Source organism: Lactuca saligna, chromosome 2 (assembly GCF_052625555.1).
Source record: "Lactuca saligna cultivar CGN05327 chromosome 2, ASM5262555v1, whole genome shotgun sequence".
NCBI classification, from domain to species: domain Eukaryota; kingdom Viridiplantae; phylum Streptophyta; class Magnoliopsida; order Asterales; family Asteraceae; genus Lactuca; species Lactuca saligna.
The window spans coordinates 143,753,723-143,770,102 of NC_136418.1; positions in this window are offsets into that span (position 1 = coordinate 143,753,723).

Sequence of the window (16,380 nt, forward strand, 5' to 3'; positions counted from 1 at the left end):
TCGCACCATTGGCACATCACTCACAGTCGCCTACCCGCCTCTCGGGTATCCATAACATAGACAACATACCAGCGCAACCCTGCTGTAGGTAGCGCCTAGCCCTCGCTGCTGAGCAAAGGGCTGGTCCTCGCTGTGGTCTCTCGCCCTGAATCACTAGCACTCCCCCACTTGGGGTCCTGACTGGGACCAACTGCTGCGCACAGTCGATCACTGCCCCATTGGGGATCAACAAATTCATGTCTGTAATAACCTTGTTCCCATGCAACAGAATGGCAACCAAGTCTACTAGGTAGCACTCCTCATACAACCTCAGAACACAATCCCTAAAAACCTCTGCAGCTCGTACTGATCGGTCATCTACAATCTCGACCTCTAAAGGGCAATCTAACATGCCTAAAGACTCAGAAAACCTCTTGCTAAGGGAAAGAGAGACAAATGATCGGGTAGCCCCCGAATCAAACAACACCTAAACCAGAATACCGTTCACATGGAATGATCCTAAATAGCACATAAAACATATATATAAATATCTTAAGCAACATAAAATAAGTGCTAGGGAGAAGAAAACATACCCGTCACCACATCGGCTGCAACGCGTGCCTCCTCGGTAGTCAACTGGAAGGCTCAACTCCTCACTACTGGAGTCTCTGTCTTGCCCTGCCATCCATCAGTAATTCTCAGGGTCATTGGGGCTGGCGCTGCTACGGCTGTCAATCTCGGGCAATCGGCCTTTTTATGGCCCTTCTGATTGCAATGGAAGCAAATCAGGTATGATGTCTGGAATGTAGGGGTAGGGGCAGTACAATCCTTTCTAAAGTTCCCAGTCTTGTCGTACTTATAGCAACCCATTGAACCTAATCTACAAATCCCTCATGTGACCTGTCACATTTCCTGCAGCAGCTCTGGACCGACTGGCCTCTCGACCTAGTGTCGGATCCATTGGGTTTCTTCCCCGAAACCCTAGTCACCTGCACCTCTTCCACCTTCCTCTTTCTGATGTGCTCCAAATAAATCTCCATCTCCCTCGCCCAGTAAATCATAGAATCCATAGTTGGGCATGCCGAGTAGCTGACATGCTCTTGAATATCAGCTCTCATCATGTCGTGATAGCGGGTCTTCCACATCTCCTCATCTCCCGCATACTGAGGCACCAACAAGGCCCTTTCCAGGAACTTGTTGGTAATCACAACCACTGTCTCTATCGTCTGTATCATGTCGAGGAACTCTCTGGCCAACTACTGGAGCTCCATAGTCGGTGCAAACTCCGACTTAAACCTAGTCACGAAGTCCGACCAAGTCATAGCCTCAATGGTTGAGGCTCCCAGACAGTCACCAACTGACTCCCACCAATCTCTGGCTCTGTCTATCAAACATCCAACCACATACCAAACCTTCGACCCCTCAGGACAGAAGCTAGTCAACTGAGTAGACTCCATGTCTGCAATCCACCTCCTGGCAATGATGGGTTCCTTCGCCCAGTGAAAGTATGGCGCACCACACCCCCTGAATTCCTTTATGGACAGTGCGTGCGATTCTGAATAGCTGGATGCCTTCTCACTCCTGAACGCCATGAGGTGATCCTCCATCAGCTCTATGATCCTTTCCTTGATCGACCCAAAGATAACTGAGGTCGCCTCAAGGATACCTCTCGTGATCTCTGACGCGATGAACTCGTGTAGTCTCTCATCCACTGGCTCGGAGCCCGAACTTGATCCTAATCCTTACCCTGATTCCGATCCTCCTGCTCTGTGTCGCGTAATCATCACCATTCTGAAACAAAATACATAAGTGTCAGGGTGATACATAATCTCAAGAGATCCCATACATTCTATAGGTTCCTTGGTTCTGTCTCAGCCCTCCTTGACTCGAGTACGGATCCTCTGCTTTCAGTAGTACGGGCTCATACTACCTTCCACATATATTCATACTTTCCTCAAGGGTTTCCTTGACTTCACCAAGTCCCTTCTACTATTATTGCTCGCTGCACTAATCTCGTCCTAGGCTTACCCTAGGCTAACTCTTCAACCCACTCTCCTCCATTAGCTGCACAAGAATTCCTTGTCATCTCTCCCTAACTAGCTCGCAAATGCTATTACATATTACTAAGACCAGATAATTCTTCGAATGAGAGGTCTCTCCCTACAACTGTTAGACTCAAACGAGAGTTGCGAAATAGGGATAAACCTAACCTTCTGAAATTATTTAATCCTCGTAATATGTAACTTAACGTATTCATTTACTAGTTAATTAAAGATAACTAGGACCCCTAATAGCACAAAGCAAGCAACATTCGGGCATTGAGTAACCCAAACCAAGCATATCCTATTTAGGCTATCATATCACTGTCTAATCAGTACTATCATGCAACCCAATAGGCACATACAACATGTATATCAGACAACTTCCTAGATCCTTAGCCCTATTCTAGCATGTAGTTCTCATACACATACAATAGGCATAAAAGGCATCCTTCCTAGATCTTTAGCCCTAATCTAGCATGCAGTTCTCATAATCATTTCATATCATAAAATGTATGGGTAAGTTGGGGAAAACTTACTTGAGCTCGACCAGTCGCGCACATCACACACTTGTTCTTTCTCCAAAACTTTTTACTTTAACTTTAGAAAAACCATTTTCTTGTGAAAAATCTTTCAAACCCTCGATTTGAGTCCAAATACCCCCGAAGGTGTGTCCAAATTCCTCGAACCAAGGCTCTGATACCAACTTGTAACATCCCAATTTTCGAGACCAAAAATTTTGTTTTTAAATATGTTACTTATAAAACAGTTTACTTAAAACAACATCGATATCATATCAATCCGTAAAACAACAATCACAACTTTCAAAAATCATATCATCAATAGTAATAATGTCAGAGTACAATCCCATGGATCTCAAAATGTGGAATCGTGTGTGTGTGTGTGATGTGCTACTACCGTGCCGTCTCCTCCCCTTTCGACGAAGAGGTACCTTAAACCAAAACTGAAAACCGTAAGCACAAAGCTTAGTGAGTCCCCCCCCCCATTATACCACATATCATACAACAAACATACTTTCGGGCAATTCTGGGGTGCCCGACCTACCCATGTCAAGCAATTCTGGGGTGCTGACCTACCCTGCCAGGCGATTCTAGGGTGTTGACCTACCTATGTCAAACAGTTCTGGGGTGCTAATCTATCCTCCGATTTATTCTAACCTACTCTGGGGACTATTTCACCCCTACCACTACCACACAAAACATAGCATAAACATACTGTCAGGCATATCTGGGGTGCCCGACCTTCCCTTCGGTCCTAATAATCGAACTTGGGGACTATTCCCCTCCTACTACCACTATAATATATAATGTATGATGCTAGCACATAAACATATTAGGTAGTAGCAAACCAGATAATTATCACAAAGACAATCATCTCAACGATAATCATCTACCAGTGGGCCGACATTGGTGCCTTCGACCCACTTTTACTGGAAGGTAACTCACCTTAGTGCCATGAAATGTTTGAACTGTCCTCGCTGCCGGGATCAACTCCTCTCAAATCCTACACATAATCATCTTCCTTACTTACCATTTCATGGTCAACTTAGGTCAAGGTCAAAGTCAAAGTCAAAGTCAACACCCTGGTCAAAGTCAACTTTCAGTCAACTAGCCGAGTCGGTCCACCAACTCGTCTAGTTCCCTGATACTGAGTCGGGATCCTTTGCAAGTGACTCGGCGAGTTCATCCTTTGATTCGTTGAGCCCATCTTCATGCTAGTTGGGACGTTTAGTCCTTAACTCGTCGAGTTCATCTTCATGCAAGGTGATGCTCTTAGTGCTGGACTCACCGAGTCCATCTTCATATTCTTTGGATATAGCCTTGAATTTGCTGAGTTAGTTCATACACTCGCCGATTCCCATGATTTCCAGGTCCTTACTGAGCCCAGCCGACTAAGTGTTCTTCTAACTTAACACATGGTCCATTGTCAGAAGGGAATTGGTCGAAAATCCGTCCTTAATCGCCGAGTCACATGAGTGACTCGCTTAGTTCCTCTATGTACAAAACTATAAACTCGATTTCAGTTATTCTTAAGGCATCCAAAACATAGATCTGGCCTTTTAGGGTCCATAATATGCGTAAAGTCCCAAACTTGACGTCTATGCATTGGGTATTTGGCCCAAATGGACCTAAAATGGAGTCTACAAGATGCATAGGGTGCTTATGGCAATAAAGTTGGAACCTTTATACCATAAGAACACTCAATGGTTCCAGATCTTAAGTCATACCCTCTTAGAACCACACAATCTCGAATGTGGCTCTATAAAAGTTTAGAAAATGAAGAAATGAACCCTAATTAGAGATCTAAGAGATAAATGGTCAAGGTTGAAGCTTTTTACCTCCAATGAGATGGAAATGGGACACAACCTCTGGATCTACTAGCTTTCACTTGAACTCCTAAGATCCTTCTTCATTCTCAATCTTCACAACCACCACAAACACACAAAAATGGCTCAAGAACACTCAAACAAGGTTAAGGTTTCGATTTAGGGTTTTCTAGACACAGGGAGGTGTGAGGGAGGCCACAACTGACCGGCTAAGGTGTTTAAATATGATGCAAACCATTAAATTAAGGTTTCACCTAGACAAGCCTACTCGTCGAGTAGGTTGTTCTTCCCGTGTCCAATTTTATCCTCTACTCGACGAGTTTGTGCCTCTAACTCGACGAGTCCCAAAATAATTGTGCAAAAATGTATATTTTAATTATGTACCAGGAACCGGGCGCTACAACTAGGCTCCCATCATGAGAGCAAATATATATATATATATATATATATATATATATATATACGTCGGTTTCAAGGGGGGAAATGGAAATAACATATGTATACGCACATGTTTTGTTATTATCTCTTGAAAAATACAAAGTAAAGCAATGGAAGCATACCAAGTTTGACCAATCAAACTACAATATATGATCTATATTCATGAAAAAAAGCAACAAACTAACTCCAAGAAAGATTAAAAGAATAAATTGTCGAATGATCTTTGAAATCCTAAAATAGAGTTTCTTTATTAGCTTACACCACAAAGTAGATAATTTTCAAAACAAGAACATATTACTCTTTCCTTTTAGTCTGTGTAATTTATTGGAAATCAAGAAGACCAAACCCTTAGCTTATGTAGGCTAGGTTTTATGCAAGTAAGAGCGAAAGGGGAAAGAATCTCCATGACATTTACGTTAGAGAATCTCCATCATATTTGGGTTAGTGTCACATCATGTTTCGAGAAGTATATTATTTTAGGACCGTAGACAATAAATGAATCAAGTAAACGCCTTGAGCTTCAAGGGAATAGAGTTTAGATGCTATCATATGTTGATAATGTTGGGTTAAGTGATTAAAGCCATCAAATTGTGCTTCGAAGTAAAAAGGGTAAGATGGGAAAAGTAATATTCCAGGATTCTTGCATGGACTATAGTCTTAGTTTAGTATGTTTTAAATCCAAAGTAATTAGATAGGATTCTAGGGATCTTCAATACCTTTCCGTGCATATAAAGAACGCCAAAAGTGGAGTTGAAACGAAGAAGTTATGATTGTTTGAAGTTGAAGTGGAAATTGGGGTATTTTTGTAACACTTGGTCCAATTATTAATTATTTTCAGTATTTTAAAGTTTTGGAATGGAACTCAACGAGTTGGGAAGCCCCAACTCTCCATGTAGAAATATTTTTGGACGTGGGTTTAAGGACTCAACTCAACGATTTGGGGAGCCCTAACTCGACGAGTAGACTCTAGAAAGGAAAACCCTAATTTTCAGGGTTTGTACCCTATTTAAAGTTCTTTGGGGTCCGAGACCCCATAGTTAGCTTATGTTGAGTGGCCAACATAGAGAACGCCCAATGCATGAGGTCTTGCCCCAAGGCGGCAAAGGTAGAGTTTGCATCGTGTATGAGGGATCGAGCTAGGGATTGGTGGGAGGGGGTGACCCATCAGGTGGGATCAATTATAGTAGCAAAGATGACATGGGAGGAGTTTTTAAGGCATTTTGATTTAGAGTTTGCACCATCAATCAAGGTGTAACGGATTGTGAGGGAGTTCCAGGAGCTACAACATACAACCGAGACTGTGGCGAAGATCACTGCCAAGTTTCGGGAAAGAACACTATTAATCCCACAGTATGCTACGGATGAGGATATGAGGAGGATGAGGTATCATTCCATGCTGAGGGATGATATCCGTGAGTTTGTGAGCTTTTCAGGGTGAAAAACCCTGAATGAGATGGTAGAGAAGGCCTGAGAGCGGGAGATGGAGTTGGAGTTCCGCACCAAGTGGAAGCCAGAGAAGGCTCGGACAGTGGTACGTCAGGCTAAAAAGCCTAAGACCTCTAATTCTTCCAGTAGGGGGCAGCAGGGGGTCGTGGCATGTGTGCCAAGTGCGGTATGCCGCACAACGGATCTGTCGAGTAGCAAGCTTGGGTGGTTACGTGTGTGGCCAACCGGACCACCTGAGCAGGGATTGTCCCAATAAGGGCTTGATTTGTTTCCACTGTAACCAGACAGGCCATAAAAAAGCCTATTGTCTTAGGTTGAAAGGAGGAGGAGGAGGAGGAGGAGAAGCAGTGGTGGTGACTACGCTCGCCAAAATGAGGATCACTGATGCCCCCCCCCCCCCGACCAAGGCGGATGCTCCTATAGTGAAGAGTCGTGCATTTTAGTTGACCACGGAGGAGGCTCGAGCTGCACCGGACGTCGTGGCTAGTATGTAATCTATTTTCCTGTTTGATATATTATTTGTTATGCTTATATGTCTATGTATGTGCATTTGTATAGGGTCCTTTCTGGTCAATGGTATGTTAGCTCATGTTCTTTTTGATTCGGGAGCTACTCGATCATTTGTATCTCTTGCGCTTGACAAGTAGTTTCGGAATGCTCCAGGGACTTTGGATTCCCTGCTGGAGGTTGAGATTGTTGATTACCGCATCATAAGTGATGCAATCAAAAGCATGTTATCCATCACGAAGAAGGTGTGAGCCAACTACTGGAAGTTACCTGAACTCCCAACTCACACAATCCTCAATCCAGATGGCCACCTGAGTCGTCTTTTCTCCCAACGGGAATGTGAAACTCATCCTAGTTTCACAACTGATATCTCCCCCGGAAAACTGAATGGTTCTCACCCACTTCGATTCGACGAAGTTCTCAGAGTCCACAAAGTTTGATGGATTCTCCATCCATCTTTTCTCCTTATGGTCGAACCATCGACAACTTGCACTTACCAAAACTAGTGTTGCTTCACTAGCCCATCCGGATGTCCATTCAACTCTCGAAATCCATAAAAACACTCTCTGAAATCTCAACAATAGATTAATTCCCCTTGCACTCATGGTGGCAAACCAAGCTTAATTGCTAAAACCAATAAACTACTATACTGGAGAACTAACTTGTTGAACCTGATCATAGACCTTCTAATCGATACCCCTGAACTGAACCAAACAAAGAATCAGAAAAACAATCGAACACACTAAAACCCACTTAACAAGATACACCCCCTTAATGACCCACTAATGATTCATGGCATGCAAATGGAATATAAGGATTCTTGTTGATACAATTTAAAAAATAACATAGAATTAAACCAAAAGATAAAGCTTGCCTATACCAATTAAAAATTTCAAGAAACAAAAATATTGGCAACAACCAAAGAGAAAGCAAAGATAGCATACTTGGAATATCACCTGTTGGAGTCTTGGCTTCCCCTATCTGAAACTGCAATGCCCGAATCCTCTCTACTAGAGCTCCTGTCCTACCCTCACGACCATCAGTGATCCTCAAAGTAACTGGATCAGGGGCACTCACTGATCTTTCCCTCAACATCGTACAGTCGGCCTTCTTGTGGCCCACATGGTTGTAGTGAAAACATAACAGGATTGCCCCTGAAGACAATCCCTGCTGACATGACCAACCTTGCAACACTTGTAGAAACCCAAACCCCTAGAACGACAAACTCCATCGTGTAGTTTCATGCATGTGCTCCACTGAACCTGTCTCTGCTGGCCCCTCAATTGCTGACCTGAAGTCTCAGGTCTCTTCTCGAGACTCTCCACTTCTTGCACTTGATCTAGTGCACTCTTCCCAAGGTGCTCCAAATCGATCTTCTGCTCTCAAACTCTATAATTCATATCATTCAGGGTCTTACACCCTGATATACTCATAAACTCCCTGATATCATCCCTCAACATATCATGATACCTTACCTTCTTCATTTCCTCGTTCGCCGCATACTATGGAAACAATATGGCCCTCTCCCGGAACTTGGCAGTGATCTCTTCCACAGTCTCAGTAGTCTAGCGAGATCCTGAAACTCTCGCGCCAACTAATGTACCTCAATCATTGGTGCAAACTTAACTCGAAACCTGGTCAAAAAATCATCCCATGAAAACGCATCAATAACATCATCACCACCTCACGTCATACCTTATCCCACCAGTCCTGTGCCCTGTCCTTCAAAAGACAGGAATCAAATCCGACCTTCGACTCCTCGGGACAGAAACTCGTCCTGAACACGTTATCCATATCTGATAACCATCTCCTACTGGAAATGGTGTCCTTCTCCATAGAGAGCGTGGAGGCTCCACAAACACGAAACTCAAGGAAAAAAAGAGTGCAAGCTCCAACAATAGCCATAACCTCAGCACATAACGCACCCAAGCGCTCATCCATAGTCTCCAATATCCCCTTATTGACCAAACCAAAGATCACATGAGTATGCTCCAAAATTTTGTGGGTAATTTCCGACAAGATGAACTCCTACATCTACTCGTTAATCAGCTCAGTACTTGCACCAGATCCGGAACAAAATCTGAACATCCTTCTTAAGTGCTAATCACCAAACTGAAATACAACATGCAAATAATCAGAACATTCCCAAGAATCCTCATTCCACAAGCTTTCTAAATTGTCCAAGACTCTCCTCAATTCAAGTATGGATCCATTACTTTTATTGGTATGGGCCCAATATTACTTTCCACACCTATCCATACCTTCCTCAAAAATCATCCCGAATCCTCTAAGTTAACCTCTCAAACTAATTCACCCTTTGATCGCTAAACAACACCACTAAACCTACCGAAGCACTTCCTAGGCTCCCTTAGGTTCCAAACCTCACCTTGCCCTTAGCTGCTGAAAGGCTCCTACCAATGTCAACTAACTACCTCATAAATACAGTCACATGCAATAGAGATCAAATAATCCTTCTAGTAAAAGACTCAATCCTAAAACGATTAGACTCAGACAAGATCTACGTAATAAGGTTAGATACAACATTCTGAGACTTATTAACCTGTGCTACATGTCACTTAGCATATTCACTTAGTAGTTGATTCACATCGGTAAGAGCCCCACAAAGCACAAAGCAAGTAGCCTTCAGGAAGTGGAAAATCTAACCAACATACACTAATCAAGACATTCTATCCACTAATATGAAAACCATACCAGCATGCAATTCTAAAGCTCATAAAACCAGGCATATAAAGTCATTTCTCCTATCGTAAAATCCTGAGGAGATCCTTAGCCTCAATCTAGCATGTAATTCTCATAATCATATCATATATCATAATAAACATGTATTGGTATTGTGGGAACCACTTACTTGAGCTCGAACGATTGCACACATCACACCCCTTTCTTTGATTAGAAACCCTTTTAATAAAACATTTATTTTATAAAATTGTTCACCAAACCCTCAGTTTGAGTCCAGGCATACTCGAGAGTATGTTTGAGTCCCTCAAACCAAGGCTCTGATATCAACTTGTAACGCTCCAAAATATGAAGGTAAAAATTTTGTTTTTTAAAACAACCAAAACACCCATGTATCATTTACTAAAACACTTAAAGGTAATTCTTATTAAAACAGTTATCATAGTATAATCCAAAAATCTCAAGGTTGAAGAAAATATAGGTGTATGCATTGCAATCAGGCCGGCCCTTCCCTTTCAAACTAGAAGTACCTGAAACCATAAACAACAAATGTAAACACAAAGCTTAGTGAGTTCACCAAATACCACATACCATACATAATATACGAGTCATACATATCATAAATATCCAACATTCAATAGGGGGTGCTATGTGCCAACCATAGTCTTGCCATTATGCCATGAGCTGTATAATGGTCTTCCTTGCCAGGTGGGGGACCAAACCTAGGGTCTTACAGACCAGTGTTAAGAGCCACCTCCTGGTCTTCCATGCAAGAATCACAAATACAAATAGCATACAGTCTACAACTACTAATCTACTTAACTTCCAGAGTCTACACTCTGGTCTTACATACAGATTTTCCAGGAGCCACCTCCTGGTATTTTATACAAATTCCAAGGGCCTCCCCCTAGTCTTCCTATACTACATAAATAATTTGGTCGGTATTGATGCTTTCGACCCAAAAGTATAGTGAGGAGACTCACCTCACACTGCTGAATCACACTGATAATCCCTGACTGCTGATCCGACAATTCCTTGAACTATCAATATCAAATAACACCCAATTAACAAATAGAGTCGTATCTATATCCTTCAATCCATACTTTTGGTAAAAAATACCATTTTACCCCTTACCTAGCTTATCCTAATATTAAGTCCCAAACTTCAATCCATAAAGGTCCACAAACCAATTAACCTTCCAAGGCCCATATATGGCCCAATTTTCCAAATTAGGCCCAAATCCCTACATGGGGCTTACCCTAAGGCCCACCATTTTTTCATAGTCCAAACACCTTCATTCAGATGGCCCAACAATTCCCCCAAGAAATTAAGCCCAAAAGATGGCCCAAACCCGAAGCCCAAACATATGACACCCAACAGATTGAGTACACGCTTGGAGGCTTGTACGCTAAGCATACCGGCATGTACACCCAACGTATTCACCATCTTCAGCCTAAAACTTGATTCAACACTTAATCCCTTAAGACAAAGCTCCAAAACATAGATCTAACTTCCTTCATCTGGATTATCACATAAAGTTGCCAACTTTACGCTCATGCATGGCTAAATGCTCATAAGCTTAAAAGGACTTAGTAAGTGACTTAATTCATGTATGTAGCCAAAAATCTCATAAAGCTTGCACCTTTATGCTTAAGGAGTCCAATACAAACTCAGATCTAAAAGTACTTGCCCTCAAAACGTCTTAATTCTTCCATTAACCCAAGAAGGACCAAAAACATAACAACATAAGCTATAAGGAGATCTAAACATCTACAACCCAAGGTTAAAACCTGATACCTCAGAAAGCTTACCCAAAAGATGATGATTCTGGATCCAAAACCTTCTCACCAAGCAAGAAAACTTCAAGCTTCTCTACTTCCTCCGCAAAGGCAAAAAAAAAAATAGGCACCAAAGTCTTCTTAAAAGCTCAAGAACACCACAAAGAGGCTAAAGGGTCGATTTAGGGTTTTAGGGGGGGGGGGTTGGGGGTTGGTCAAGAGGCCATCCCTAAAGACTTAAGATGCTTAAATAGGTTACAATTACTCAAAATTAGGGTTGTAAGTGCCCCTGGTACGCCCAACATACTCTTCGTATTCCCAACATACGAGGTCGATGCTTCGCGATCCTTCCTCCTCAGTACACTAAGCATACACGATTATACGCCGAATGTACTGACCTTTGCATCAGTACATCCCGTATACTCCCTATGTACGCTCTGCATACTAGGGTTTCCTCTTAAACCCTAAAATACTCTGAAGGCCATAACTTCTTCAATATAAATCCGATTCCGACAATCCATATATCCATTAAAAGATAACGAGAAGCTCTACAATTTTATTAACTCATACTCGGTATAAAATTCCCGAACACAAATCCAATTTCCATAAAAGCCCATGCTACCATTTCTCAAAATACCCCTTAGCTCCGAATCCCAAACTGAACACCCGAATCATCCGTATTACATCACCCACACCCAAATGGGTACGATTTGGGATAGTTCGTTACACTCTAGAGAATAGAGTGTCCGAAATTTAGAGCCCTTAGGATCCTTTATATATTGGTACAATGAAGCCTTGGATAACACTAATTGGAATATAATAATAATATTTCAAATTTGTAATTATCCAACTCCTTATTTATCCACATGAGATACTCTATAAACCCTATAATATCCCCTCCAAAACCATCCACCCTTAACCGGGAAGGTTCTGGAGTCCTTTGTTCAACTATTGAGCAATTGTATTTTAGACCCTGCACTTTTAATTAATTCTTTTAATCATAAAATTAATTTTGTTTAATTTGTGAATAATTATTAATAAATAATATTGTTTCTAATTAATATATTATTTTCATAAAACATTAATAAACCTTTTATATTAATTTATTAATCACATAATAAATTAATCTCTCTTTCTAAAAGTTATACTGTCCAATTGCCAGCTTTGAGGGCAACCCAAAAAGATTGTGCTACTATCAATTCAAGTATATAGCAATTATAATTATGGGCACACTAAATCCAACAAGTTGTGTGTTGGTGCTTGTTCATTAAGCCATGAAAGTTGTGTTAGCATTTTTGGTCATTTTAGTGAATAAAGTTTAGATCTTGAAAGTTTGTGACCTTGTTATGGATAAAGTTGGAAACTTTATCCATCTAAACATCATATTGATTCAGATATGAAGGTTGGAGACTAGGACTTAATAGATTAAGTTGAGAAATATGCATTTTTGGTCCCTTTGAGACTTAAATACTAGATCTCGGTTGTTTGGACCATCTTAATGGATAAAGTTGGAAACTTTATACATTATAGACTTATTAGGAACTATATCTGAGAATTGGATGGTTAGCTTTTGGTATTAAGCACTTAACGGGAAAAGTTAGACAACATCATATTACACGGGACATAATTTTTGCTACGCATCGCGTAGCTTCATTTCCACCCATAATTGCCTTCTTAGGCTCTACGTTGAGTGTAGAGTTGGTACGTTGGGCGCCGTCAGGCTTGATGTTGACTTTTACTTTTAATCATTGACCATTGACTTTGACCAAGTTTGACTTTAGGTCATTTGGGGTATTTTAAGCTGTAGATTGAGGCTTTGTCCTTATTTGTTGTACAGGCGACTTGTAGAGCTGATATTTGAAAAAATGATCAGTTCAACTATCTTTTGGACTTTTAGGTGAGTTTTCCTCACTGTACTTGTCAATCGAAGGCACCAATGTCAACCCACTAGGTTGTTGTAACACCCTGAATTTAGAAGGCCGAAAAAGAGAAGAAAACCTCAAATGAGGAAGTGAGTCGTTGAGTAGATGGGTGACTCGACGAGTAGGAGCGCAATTTGGTCGCAGGTTTAGTGACCTACTCGACGAGTTAAAAGACTGACTCGATGAGTTGGCTAGGTTTGGGGAAAACCCTAAATGTGGGCCTTACACCCTATTTAAGAAGCATTATAGCCGTCATCAGCCCCCTGATACTCTCTTAAGTCCATAATGAAAACCTTAGAGCCTCCCTTGAGTTGTGAGTCATTTTGAGAGTTTTGGAGCATTCTTGAAGCTTGGAGGAATAAGAAGAAGGTTGGAGGTTCAAGGAGAAAGGAGTAGATCCAGAAGATTCACTCTATTTGCTGCTCATTTTGGTAATCAAGTTCCTTCCTTGACTTCTAGTTTGTTTATTCTCCTTATGTCCCTTTTTATGGAGTTTATGGTCCAAGAAGGATGTCTTGTGGGATTTGGACGTCCCCAAGATAGATCCTTCTAGATTTAGAGGTGTTCAGAGTAATAAAGACATAAAGGTGGGAGCTTTATGACATTATACCTCTCCATGCATATATTAAGTGGTTATTATGGCCTTTTGAGCAAAAAGGGCCATGTATGGGTGCAAGGTAGCAACTTTGTGTGATATCTCGGCCCTAGGAGGCCAGATCTGGGTCTTGAAGGCCTTGAGCTTGTCTGAATACGTCTGAATAATGTTGGACATAGAGAGACTCGACGAGTCAGTTGTGGGACTTGGTGAGTCAAGCCAGTTCTTGCCCCAAAACCCTTTTGTTAAGGGTATGAGTTGAGTTTGGAAAGGGACTCAGTCGGCCCAAGTCCATGATGGTCATGAAGTTCATCGTACTCAACGAGTTCAAGGAAGAACTCGACGAGTCTAAGGAAATCTCCTTAATTTATGGAGATGGACTCGACGAGTTTTTCATACAACTCGGCGAGTCACAGACTAGACACATTCATATGGATGATGAACTCGACGAGTTCAAGGATGAACTTGACTAGTCGATTGAAGATGGTCCTGATAGTATGATTGAAGGAGGACCTGTCGATTTCTTGCTAGACTCGAGGGATGTGTTGGGTTGTAGGGGTATGGACTCGACGAGTTGGTAGAATAACTTGGTGAGTCAAGTCAACTGGAGGTTGACTTTGACCAAGTTTGACCAGGGTGGACTTTTGGATTATTATGGTCTAAATGTTGTTTGGGTATTAATAGTTCGGGAAGCCAAAGAGTAAGCAGTTCAGAAGTGCCGGTTAGCAGTCAGAAGTGTTCAACGAATCTTCAGCAGTGCGAGGTGAGTCTCCTCACTATGTGCATGGGTCTACAGCCACAATGCTGACCCATTATGTTCATGTTTATGTTTATGCTTATATATAGAAGGAAGACCCGGGGGTTAGCCCTAGGCACTTATTGATATATGGTCCAGGTTACGACCTGATGTCGGGCGAGGCCCGAGGAATGTTAGGATGCTAGAGGTCTTTGTGATTCTTGCATGTTACGGTATGATAGGATCTGGACCGAGGGTCGGATGTTGGGGTAAGCCTGAGGTACGTTAGATAATAGTATGTTTCCGGGCCGGGGGTCCAATGTCGGGGTATTCCCGAGGAAGATTCTTATGTAGTGCGTTAGATTATACTTGTTGTCTTCGTGATACTTGTATGTGCCTGGTAGGGAGGTGAGTGTGGGCGAGGTCCCGCATCTCATCACTAGCTGAGTATGGATGGGGTTCCATATCTCGATATTAGTAGAACAAAAGCGAGGTCCGTGGTAGGAAGGATATGAGTGTAGGAAGGGGTCCGTATCTCACTACTATTAGGAGTGTGGATGGGGTTCCACTACTTTAGTAGCAGACTAGGGGCGGGGCCTAAGTTAGGCGAGGCCTTAGATCAGGGTATGGTTAGGGAATGTTTATGTATGTTTCATTATGTTATTTGATCGTATGTATGTGTATCACGGGCTAGGCCTAAAGACAAGTGGGGCCTAAGGGAAACATATATGCATACCGAGCGGGGCTCGATGCCAGGTAGGACCTGATGCCAGGCGGGCCCGATGACAGACGGGGTCCGATGGCGGGCGAGGCCCAGTATGTGATTATGTGCTCACGGTTGTATATGACATGTTTGGATCACTAGATATGTATGGTATGTGGTAGGTTGGGGAACTCACTAAGCTTCGTGCTTACGGTTTTCAGTTTTGGTTTCAGGTACTTCCGGCAGTGGAGGGAAGAGCTCGGGATGATCGCATGACACACACCAAGAAGTTTAGCTTGGGATCCTTACTCAGGAGTAATCCAGACATAAGTTGATGGCCGAAATGGCAATCCAGACTTATGCTGTAGGCTCGGGAGCAATCCAGATGTAAGTTGAGGGTCAGGAAGGCAATTCAAACTTATGTTATGGGCTTTGGGGTAATCCGGTCCGATGATTATGGAACCAACATGCATGTTTGTATATGTTCTGCTGCATGGGGTATTTTGGGGGAACTCACTAAGCTTTGGCTTACAGTTTGATTTTATGGTTTTAGGTATATCAGATGATTGGGTCAAGACGAAGGCTTAATTGTACATATCATCCTGAGATTTATGTTGAGAGATGTTTTTAGGCACTCTGATTTGATAACTATGTTTTTGGAAACAATCTTTTGTATGACTTATGGATTATAAAATGGTTTTGAAAAATTAAAACTTCTAGTATGATTTTTTTGGACGCTACAGTTAGAGAGAGGGGTCACTTACTGCGAAATTTTCCACCAAGAAAATACTTTAATTAATGACATAGTTGTCTATAATTAAATAGATAACTATCTAGTAATAGTTAAATATTCCTAATTAAAAATTAAGTCTTTTTTTTCTAATTACACCATTAATAAACTATCCATTTATATATTATTCTCGCTTTTAGATTGTACTTTATGTGCAACCTAATAGACCTATATACTTATTAGTAGTTTCGTAAACTTGTTATATCAGTGGAAATATCTCCAACAATGATACATCATATATCAAGATAATAAGTAACTGATTCCTGAAAGTCAAATAAATGGTTATTTTAGTGTGTTGGATTAAATTCAAGTGTATTGTAACCATATTTAGGAGTACTTGGTGATCTAAGAAGCTTATGATGACAAATTAAGATAATTCTTAGTTAAGGACCAAGGGGAGTAC